Genomic DNA, 11,719 nt, shown 5'->3' on the forward strand with positions numbered 1-11,719 from the left:
TTGATGCACTGACACCAGCCTCAGTCCACTCCTTGTGAAGCTCCCCCAAGTCTTTGCTTGACAGTCCTCTCAAGGCTGCAGTCATCCCTGTTGCTTGTGCACCTTCAAAACAGAATCTCAAATATTATAATCTTCTTGAGCTACCTGTCTTCGCACCTGTCTATCGAGAAAAATAATACCCTGACAATCTTCAAAAATATCTTCTACCCCCACATACCACTGCATTAACCTAGTGCAATGATTCTTCTGACATATCTTCCCCTGTATTTCCCACCAAGTATTGCTATGGAAATACATTTCAGAAGGTCCATATTTCTGCATTATAAATCCTTATTTTATTGGCCTTATGTAGTATTCTAATATTTTGAGATACTGGATTTCACTTTATGTGTAATGAATCTAGAATATATGAAAGTTTCACTTTTTGAATTAAATTACAGAAAAAATGAACTTTTCCACCATATTATATATATATTTTTTAGATGCACGTGTATACAGCATATAATAAATAAATATCATGAAGGGAACTGGTGAAAGGGGTAAAGGGAATGGTATATTGGTTATTACAGGAGTAATGTTTCTAATATCTCTGGATTTTAATGTAGAGTTGAATCAACAATATCTCTGATAATAAAACTGCACTGATTCCGAAACGAATTCCCACTGGTTAGCAGAACAGAACAGAACAGAACTGAGGCACGAGGCTTAGAAATCCTTCCACCGGGTTTTAACTGGCAGTATATTTGCATTCAAAAGGAACATGTGATGTCTAGCAGCCAATCAGCGTGGAGAACAACAAGGCATGGTGACTGTACACATGGACAGATGGATTTGCATGTGGAGCCCGGCCACAGCCCAGCCACGTTGCTTGCGTGCCGTAGTTGCACAAGACGTCGCTGTGCGGAGCCTGAATCCATTTCAAGTTTTTCTTGCACCATTTCGCTTCTCTTGTTCCTGAAAATGATTCCGAGCTTAAGATAAATTTATAACATTTTACCGAACAACAAAGAATTGACTTAAGTTTGAGCACATTTGAATGGGCCCAAAATAATAAGAACTTATTTTGTGTTATCTTTGCTTTAAATAGATAAATCTATATCTCACTATCCTATTGCTTTGTGGTTCTGACGTTTTCCTCACTGAAGTGTTTAAGCCTGCTTGCTTTCCTTTCACAACACGCAGCGCGGGAACAGGTGGTCACTGCTCTCCGCATTGTATCACACGCAGCTACGATCATTTAAAGAGCTTCTGCTTTTCCATTCTTCAAATGTATTATTCTTCTGCTCATATTTCCTTTCAAGTTGACTGACGTGGAATCGATCGAGGTCTGCCATCTTTTAAGGATATTCCAACCTGTTAATATTTCTTCTAGGAGCAGGAGAAGTTAGGAGGATCCTGAAATTTCCTTTAAGCCAGAAAATATGAGCACATCCTTTGTGGAACCATTTTGTTTGGAAAGTGTGACATAAATGTGTGTGATCCACCTCTCCTCATCAGCCTGTAACCGACGTGGCCTCAAACTCACGTTTGAAGGAGCAAAGACATTCCATCTACTCGATTCATGTTTTCATGTTTTCTGCTTTCACCTCGTGCTTCTTTTTGTAGCCTCTCTTGGTGAGTGGAGCTAGGAGCAGGAAAAGGAGAAAGGAAAAGAGATAGAAGGTGAAAAAGGTTTGTTTTACCTCTGCCCTGTTAATTTTGAGAATATGAAACAAACAACACCACCTTGTGGTTAGAATTTGCAAAACAATTTTGTAAATGTTGATATTATACTGTTTAAGTATGTCTAAAAACCAGCAAAATGGTACACTTCAATGGTTGGTTTCAGCTCAGACAACTAATACCCTGACTCATACTAAGATAGGGCTACAGTGCAATATGAGTTCCTCCTCCATCCTCTGATTGGCTGGAACATGGGGGGGGGGGGGGTACATGGCTAACTGGTTTTGCTGCCGTGCATGTGTATTTTGGAACATCCTGTCACACACACACCCAAACACACACACACACACACACACACACACACACACAACCTTGCACAAACACACACTCACACCCAGAAATTGTCATGAACACACTATAGCTCATTCCCTTAATGAATGCGTACGCTCGTAAACACTGAGATCACATAGGAAAGTGTCTAGTCTCCTTGGAAACCGGTCTGCAGTGCAGGAAATCACAGCATGAGTGAGAGAGGCCGAGTGAGAGGGGGCGAGCGAGAGGGGGCGAGTGAGAGAGGCCGAGTGAGAGGGGGCGAGTGAGAGAGGCCGAGTGAGAGGGGGCGAGTGAGAGAGGCCGAGTGAGAGGGGGCGAGTGAGAGAGGCCGAGTGAGAGGGGCCGAGTGAGAGAGGCCGAGTGAGAGGGGGCGAGTGAGAGAGGCCGAGTGAGAGGGGGCGAGTGAGAGAGGCCGAGTGAGAGGGGGCGAGCGAGAGGGGGCGAGTGAGAGGGGGCGAGTGAGAGAGGCCGAGTGAGAGAGGCCGAGTGAGAGGGGGCGAGCGAGAGGGGGCGAGTGAGAGGGGGCGAGTGAGAGAGGCCGAGTGAGAGAGGCCGAGTGAGAGGGGGCGAGCGAGAGGGGGCGAGTGAGAGAGGCCGAGTGAGAGGGGGGAGCGAGAGGGGGCGAGCGAGAGGGGGCGAGTGAGAGGGGGCGAGTGAGAGAGGCCGAGCGAGAGGGGGCGAGTGAGAGGGGCCGAGTGAGAGGGGGCGAGTGAGAGAGGCCGAGTGAGAGGGGGCGAGTGAGAGAGGCCGAGTGAGAGGGGGCGAGTGAGAGAGGCCGAGTGAGAGGGGGCGAGCGAGAGGGGGCGAGTGAGAGGGGGCGAGTGAGAGAGGCCGAGTGAGAGAGGCCGAGCGAGAGGGGGCGAGCGAGAGGGGGCGAGCGAGAGGGGGCGAGCGAGAGGGGGCGAGCGAGAGGGGGCGAGTGAGAGAGGCCGAGTGAGAGAGGCCGAGTGAGAGAGGCCGAGTGAGAGGGGGCGAGTGAGAGGGGCCGAGTGAGAGGGGGCGAGTGAGAGGGGCCGAGTGAGAGAGGCCGAGTGAGAGGGGGCGAGTGAGAGAGGCCGAGTGAGAGAGGCCGAGTGAGAGAAGCCGAGTGAGAGGGGGCGAGTGAGAGGGGCCGAGTGAGAGAGGCCGAGTGAGAGGGGGCGAGTGAGAGGGGGCGAGTGAGAGGGGGCGAGCGAGAGGGGGCGAGCGAGAGGGGGCGAGCGAGAGAGGCCGAGCGAGAGGGGGCGAGCGAGAGAGGCCGAGTGAGAGAGGCCGAGTGAGAGAGGCCGAGTGAGAGAAGCCGAGTGAGAGGGGGCGAGTGAGAGGGGCCGAGTGAGAGAGGCCGAGTGAGAGGGGGCGAGTGAGAGGGGGCGAGTGAGAGGGGGCGAGTGAGAGAGGCCGAGTGAGAGGGGGCGAGTGAGAGGGGCCGAGCGAGAGGGGGCGAGCGAGAGGGGGCGAGCGAGAGGGGGCGAGTGAGAGGGGGCGAGTGAGAGAGGCCGAGTGAGAGGGGGCGAGCGAGAGACGTCACGCATCACACAAAGGATGCGCTCGTTTTTCCTGGAGCCTCCTAGTTTCTGACGCCGAGCTCCTTCACAAGCTCCTTCACAAGCTCCTTCAAGGAACATTTAACAGGTTGGAATGTCCTTAGGTATGGCGGACCTCTATCGATCTCCATGTCAGGAGAGGAATGAGGACACGGAACAAGCCTGGGGGTGCGTCCCAACAGTAAAACATGTATCCTCCTTTCTCCTTTGTCTCCTCCTCATTTGGGGTTCCATCCCCTAGCTTGGCATTTAACTTAAAAAATGTAGTTGTTTTATTCATGCTTTCTCCACCTGTAGACTACCGTCATAATCAGCCTGGTGGTATCACCAGCTTCTGTGAGACACATAAGGCACCTCACCATCAGAAAAAAGCCAAACAAAAGCTAGGGTTTTGTAATTGCACACGGGCTGGGGGTTGAAGACTTGAAGCACGCTAGTGTCCTTGAACAATATTAATCGTAAATATGAAAATAAACAGGGTGCCTTTTGTTACATTTCCAAACAAGTTCAAACCCGCGGCTTCCCAATTTTTTAAAGCGACTTCAGAAAAAACAAGCCCAAAGACAAAGTCACATATTAGCCGACTTAACAACTCTATCTGTGGTGCATCTGCCATTTCATGTCCTTACAGTGCAGTCCATAGGTATTTGGATGGTAACATATTCTTTGTTCTTGTTTTGGCTCTGTACCCCAGCACATTAATATGTAGTTAAAGTGCAGACTGTCACCTTTAATTTGAGGGTATTTACATCCATATCAGGTCATCCATCCATCCATCCATTATCTTAACCTGCTTATCCATTATCTTAACCTGCTTATCCAGTGCTGCCCACTGCACCATCCGTGCCACCCATATCAAACGGCTTCTAGGCTTTAGATTGCCTTTGCCTTTATTGGCAAAGGCAATTCATTTGTCAATATGAGGGCCAGAGTTGTGCCATTGACAGTCATGGAACCCATTATGAGGCTGAGAAATTAGAAAAAAAAACATGTCTATACCTTTGCACATGTTTTTAAACACACATGTTTTATTGTACTAAAGAACAAATTAAAGTAAAAATGCTCCTGCAAAAGTTTGTAAGCACAAGTAACAATCGCCTCTGTAACAGCAAGGCTGATATGACATAAATATTGGTCTTTATGTCACTTCTCTGTGTGCCCTGGTGCTAAATCTCTGTAATGTTAATGTTCTTTGCAGTCATTGTTACTTTCATTCAATATACTGCATATGAGTGTTGCCTGTATTTGTTTCAATAATAATAACAGAAATCCCAGTTTCTAAATGTAAACACACGGGGGAGGCCTCCCCCCTCACACACCCCTCTCGCTGGCCCAGGTGTGGCAACTGCAATCAGCTCTAATCAGTAACACCCCCGACCCCCCATCCCAGGAGGAGTCCTGGCATGGATGTGCTTGCTTGGGGGGGCGGAGGGTTCTCTGTATCCAGGGACAGCTGGTCTCTGGAGGGGTGGGGATGGCGTTGGAAGTACTCGGGGGAGTGGGGTATTTACTGCCAATTAATGAAAAAAACTCTGGATGACAGATCCGTCTGCCCCCCTCCCCCTCCCCAACACTCCTGCACCTGCAGTCCCTCCTGTCTTCCCCCCCCCCCCCCCGATAATACAGCCCCCCCTTCACCTGATGATCACCTGATTATATCCACATTAATATCCACAGCCAGCAGAACGCACCCAAGTATAGTGTTTCAGTGGCTGCAACTGAGATAGACATTCAGGCAAACAGGGAATTAATGACCTCATATACACACAGGCACTGACATTATGACCTCATACACACAGGCACTGACATTATGACCTCATACACACAGGTGCTGATAATATGACCTCATGCACACATGGGCACTGTTAATATGATCTCAGCCTTCTGAGGTGGGCAGAGTAGGTGTGTTCATCTCATTTGCACAAAGTATTATCTAACTAATCAGGTGCCGGCGATTAAAAGTAAATGGACAAATTTGTGGATGTCAACAATTTTCCTACTAGATATGTGATTGACATCTAGGTGACGTAGAGGTGCCCTGAAAACGGTGCGCTGACATCACGTATGGGGCGGGGCCAGAGTGGACTGCCGAAAGCAGAGCAGCAGAACACTTTTCTTCCAGTTTGTATGTGGAAATGATATTTCATAAATGTTAAAATGATGGCAAGGATTAAAATGCTCCACTGTTAAGCATACGAATACAATTACATCTAAATCACTTACAGTCACACACCGATAGCACAGGGTAAATCAGTTACAGTCACACACCGATAGCACAGGGTAAATCAGTTACAGTCACACACCGATAGCACAGGGTAAATCAGTTACAGTCACACACCGATAGCACAGGGTAAATCAGTTACAGTCACACACCGATAGCACAGGGTAAATCAGTTAGTCACACACTGATAGCACAGGGTAAATCAGTTACAGTCACAGCGATAGCACAGGGTAAATCAGTTACAGTCACACACCGATAGCACAGGGTAAATCAGTTAGTCACACACCGATAGCACAGGGTAAATCAGTTAGTCACACACCGATAGCACAGGGTAAAGCACTTACAGTCACACACCGATAGCACAGGGTAAATCAGTTACAGTCACACACCGATAGCACAGGGTAAATCAGTTACAGTCACACACCGATAGCACAGGGTAAATCAGTTACAGTCGCACACCGATAGCACAGGGTAAATCAGTTACAGTCACACACCGATAGCACAGGGTAAATCAGTTACAGTCACACACCGATAGCACAAGGTAAAGCACTTACAGTCACACACTGATAGTATAGGGTAAATGTACCAGCTCAGCTCCTCTTCCTCAGAGAACAGAGCAGCTCAGCTCCTCTTCCTCCCTTCTGTCTCCTCTACTCACAGGACTCAGGTCCTATCCCAGAGGCCACTGCTGTGGATGATTGCATGCTGCCCTTTTGGCTTTATGGTTGCAACCTATTCAGATGCAAACACAGCGTTTGTTAAGACGGTCAATCAAACTGGTCAATTAAAGCATTTTATTGCAGGAAGCTCACCCAAGTGCTGTGCTATAACAAAGCCCCCACGCCCTGTGTCTCCAGGGGCGACAGTACAGCACAGTGCCAGTTCAGTAGGGCAGAAGCCCCTGGCCCTGGGGTGGTAGAGACGGGTCTGCTTCAGTTTGTCCTGAGCTCAACTGTAGTTTGGTGTAAAAGTATCTGTTAAAGCAGCCTGTAGACCAACCAGTGCAGACTTGCCCCCCCCCCCCCTTCAGCCCAGACTGGGGGGCTCCATCTGTGAGTGTGTGTGTGTGCGTGTGTGCGTGTGCGTGTGTGTGTGCGTGTGCATCTCTGTGTGTGTCTGTGTGTGTATGTGTGCGCTCACTCTGGCCTCAGAGAGCTCTACAGCCAGCAGGTCTGTCACCCCTGAGCTGCCTCTCCACACAGCCTCATGCGTGTGCGTGTGCGTGTGCATGTGTGTGTCTGTGTGTGTGTGTGCACGTGTGTGTAATCCAGGCAGGGAGAGTATCCTGCCTCTTGAGAGCCTCTCTTTCACGCCTCCTTTCTTCTACCCCCCCCCTTACTCCACACAGCAGGCAGGAAGCCCCCCCCCCTTTCAGCATCAGACACATGCAGGTGCAGCTGTTCATACTACTCCCATGTGTGAGAATCTGTGTGTGTGTGTCTCTGTGTATGTGTGTGTGTGTGTGTGTGTCTGTGAGAATCTGTGTGTGTGTGTGTCTGTGAGAATGTGTGTGTGTGTGTCTGTGTGTGTATGTTACATTCAAGCCAGACCGCACCTTCAGCTACTCCTGCTTCTATACAGAGCTGAAATATTTCAGCCGACTTCATGAAAAGGAATGAAATGGGCAGGACCGAGAATGTGCACACGGAGAAGTGCTGAAATGGTGCCGATGCCAGTCTGTGACAGCATGCCGTCACCCAGGAGACCGGGCTCGGTTGGCACGGTAACCCCCGCATAAGCACTCAACAGGAAGTCCTTGGGTTGGTCATGTGCCTGCGACCGTTTCTGCAGCTGTGCTGATGAGCCACCACCTGCATGTGTGCTTTCTGCAGCTCCGACTATCTGCTGTGAGGGGCTCTACTGCTCTACAGTCTGCTGTGAGGGGCTCTACTGCTCTACAGTCTGCTGTGAGGGGCTCTACTGCTCTACAGTCTGCTGTGAGGTGCTCTACTGCTCTACAGTCTGCTGTGAGGTGCTCTACTGCTCTACAGTCTGCTGTGAGGGGCTCTACTGCTCTACAGTCTGCTGTGAGGGGCTCTACTGCTCTACAGTCTGTTGTGAGGGGTCTACTGCTCTACAGTCTGCTGTGAGGGGCTCTACTGCTCTACAGTCTGTTGTGAGGGGCTCTACTGCTCTACAGTCTGTTGTGAGGGGTCTACCTGCTCTACAGTCTGCTGTGAGGGGCTCTACTGCTCTACAGTCTACTGTGAGGGGCTCTACTGCTCTACAGTCTGCTGTGAGGTGCTCTACTGCTCTACAGTCTGCTGTGAGGTGCTCTACTGCTCTACAGTCTGTTGTGAGGGGTCTACTGCTCTACAGTCTGTTGTGAGGGGCTCTACTGCTCTACAGTCTGCTGTGAGGGGCTCTACTGCTCTACAGTCTGTTGTGAGGGGCTCTACTGCTCTACAGTCTGCTGTGAGGGGCTCTACTGCTCTACAGTCTGTTGTGAGGGACTCTACTGCTCTACAGTCTGCTGTGAGGGGCTCTACTGCTCTACAGTCTGCTGTGAGGGGCTCTACTGCTCTACAGTCTGCTGTGAGGGGTCTACCTGCTCTACAGTCTGCTGTGAGGGGCTCTACTGCTCTACAGTCTGCTGTGAGCAGCACACCCCTGAGACCCAGGTGAACAGGGCACTGCAGTTGTCCGACAGGTATTCCAGGTAACAGGTAACAACCCTCTGCATGGGGCCCAGAATAATGCAGGTTAGCGTGTGTGTGCATGTAGAAGGGAGATGATTTTGGTGAGAGGTGGTGGTGTCTTTCCTTGAGAGAATGCGTGTGATTTTCGCAATGTTTCCCTACCAAGGAGGTAGATACACTCTGGGTTGAATGGCCTGTAATTCTTTCAGGTACAGGAAGGCCTTTTAGCATGTGCAATGACTCTTCTTCAACGGGGCTCTGCCCTCACTGTGACCATCTTGGCAGACCAAAAGGTTTCAGAAAGTGCGCTGGGGACAACTGTTCTCATATTACAACCCTTTCTCCACACTGAGCTTGGCGAGTGAAGGGCCTTTTTCGGGTATAGCTGATGGGTATGGCTGATGGGTATAGCTGGGTATGGCTGGGTATGGCTGATGGGTATAGCTGGGTATAGCTGATGGGTATGGCTGATGGGTATAGCTGGGTATGGCTGGGTATGGCTGGGTATGGCTGATGGGTATGGCTGGGTATGGCTGATGGGTACGAGTGATGGGTATGGCTGGGTATGGCTGGGTATGGCTGATGGGTATAGCTGGGTATGGCTGGGTATGGCTGATGGGTATGGCTGGGTATGGCTGATGGGTATGGCTGGGTATGGCTGATGGGTATAGCTGGGTATGGCTGGGTATGGCTGATGGGTACGAGTGATGGGTATGGCTGGGTATGGCTGGGTATGGCTGATGGGTATAGCTGGGTATGGCTGGGTATGGCTGATGGGTATGGCTGGGTATGGCTGGGTATGGCTGATGGGTATGGCTGGGTATGGCTGATGGGTATAGCTGGGTATGGCTGGGCATGGCTGATGGGTATGGCTTATGGGTATGGCTGGGTATGGCTGATGGGTATAGCTGGGTATGGCTGATGGGTATAGCTGGGTATGGCTGATGGGTATAGCTGGGTATAGCTGGGTATGGCTGGGTATGGCTGATGGGTATGGCTGGGTATGGCTGATGGGTACGAGTGATGGGTATGGCTGATGGGTATGGCTGGGTATGGCTGATGGGTATAGCTGGGTATGGCTGGGTATGGCTGGGTATGGCTGATGGGTACGAGTGATGGGTATGGCTGATGGGCTGATGGGTATGGCTGGGTATGGCTGGGTATGGCTGATGGGTATGGCTGGGTATAGCTGGGTATGGATGGGTATGGCTGATGGGTACGAGTGATGGGTATGGCTGGGTATGGCTGGGTATGGCTGATGGGTATAGCTGGGTATAGCTGGGTATGGCTGGGTATGGCTGATGGGCTGATGGGTATGACTGGGTATGGCTGATGGGTACGAGTGATGGGTATGGCTGATGGGTATGGCTGGGTATGGCTGATGGGTACGAGTGATGGGTATGGCTGATGGGTACGAGTGATGGGTATGGCTGGGTATGGCTGAGCCATCAGGGTCCCAGCATGCAGCTTGGGCTAGTGGACAGGGCGTGATGCAATGGGGGGGGGGAATTTTAGAGATTTATCCAACTGGACGGATCGGTTGGATCAAGGGCAGGTTTCTTTAAAGGATCCCGGACAGTAACATGCTGAATGTCAGGAACACATCCGGAGGGAATGGAATCATTAATAATCAAGTAAGGCGGGGACCTCTCTAAGGAAACTGGGTGGAAGGATATCCAGTGGGCTGGAAAAAAAGCCACAGATGTGATGTTAGTTTATACTGGGAAATAGGGGCAAACTACATTAGTAAAATGGGGCAAGGAGGAAGTGCAACACAGCCAGAGCAAGGTGGCAGGGCAATAGCAGACTGAATCATGCCCTAAACCAGAAAGTACCAAACATTTATTGCAAGTGACAGTGGAAGGGACCATGGAGAGGCAGAGCAGATAAATAACATAGAATTAGAATTATTCCTGAAAATATTAAAATCAGATTAATAATAAATGTAATGTAAGAATCATGAGACTATGTGAATATAAGACTTTGATAAGAAAAGCAAATGTTTTGGGAATGATGTATGGTTACTCGTGCAGGTTGTTTGCTCACATTTGAACACTCCCAGCAGGAAATCAAACTGATTTTATGAAAATTTGACCAAACCAACAAAAGGAGGAGGCATTTTTACAGATGAATTTTTAATTATGTTGCAAACAATGACATCATACATACTGTTAACAAGTGGCTGTGTGGACAGTGAGACAGTGGTGTGAAACCCCACAGGAGCCGCGTGTGAGCGTCAGTCTTTACAGCGGAAAGCAGAGACAGAGGGACGGATGGACAGGCCTAGGCCTCACAGGCGTACAGACACGGGGCTCTTTCCAATCGCTCTCTCCCCTCCTCACTCCCTCCCTCCCTCCCTCGCGGCTCGGCCTGGTCCCACCCGGCGGGAGGCCAATGGGATCTCCCCGCTCCTCCAAATGTCAGTTTGAGGCCACGTCAGTTCGACATGGCAGATGGGAAGAGTCGATGATTTATACAACGCATTCCAAAAAAACACTTCTGCAAATGATGCGCTCATGTTTTCTTGCTCAAGAAAAGTTGCCCTACCTTCAGCTTTGAGCTCTTAGAAGGAAAATCTAAAAGGTTGTAATGTCCTTAAAGATGGCGGACTTTGATTTCCGGGACAGGCAAAGAACAGGGCGAAAGGAGGAGAAAAATTAGCAATCGGAAAGAGCCCCTGGTTTCCCATGCGTGGAACCAGGTATTGGAGGAAGCAGGTGAGAGTGAAACCTACAATCGAGGGGGGTCGCGTGTCTGCAGTCTGGGTAATATGCGAGGGCATCTCCCCAGCAGAGGGGACTCTGGGTAATATGCGAGGGCATCTCCCCAGCAGAGGGGACTCTGGGTAATATGCGAGGGCATCTCCCCAGCAGAGGGGACTCTGGGTAATATGCGAGGGCATCTCCCCAGCAGAGGGGACTCTGGGTAATATGCGAGGGCATCTCCCCAGCAGAGGGGACTCTGGGTAATATGCGAGGGCATGAGGTGTGACAGAGTGAGCGAGTGTTTAGTGTTGTAAAGACGACAGAAGCATACGTGAGTTTTAACTTCCTCATTCTACATGCAAGCTGCATTTCAGTTCGAATGCCACAGCCAATCGCCTGCAGGTCATCAAGACCACAGGTTCTAAGGCTTAACCATAATGAGAGCCCCACATGATCACAAGCTGTCACTACCAGTTACAGCCATACAACTTCTACTAAGCGTTGTTCAAATTTTGCTGAAATTTAGGCCGCTGCTTGTCCCTTGCTCAGGCTTTGAGCACCGTATTACTTCTAATAAACACTGCCCTTTAATAAACAATAATGCAGTCAAGCACACTTTTTGGTATTGTTACACAG

This window comes from Conger conger, chromosome 13 (assembly GCF_963514075.1).
Source record: "Conger conger chromosome 13, fConCon1.1, whole genome shotgun sequence".
NCBI classification, from domain to species: domain Eukaryota; kingdom Metazoa; phylum Chordata; class Actinopteri; order Anguilliformes; family Congridae; genus Conger; species Conger conger.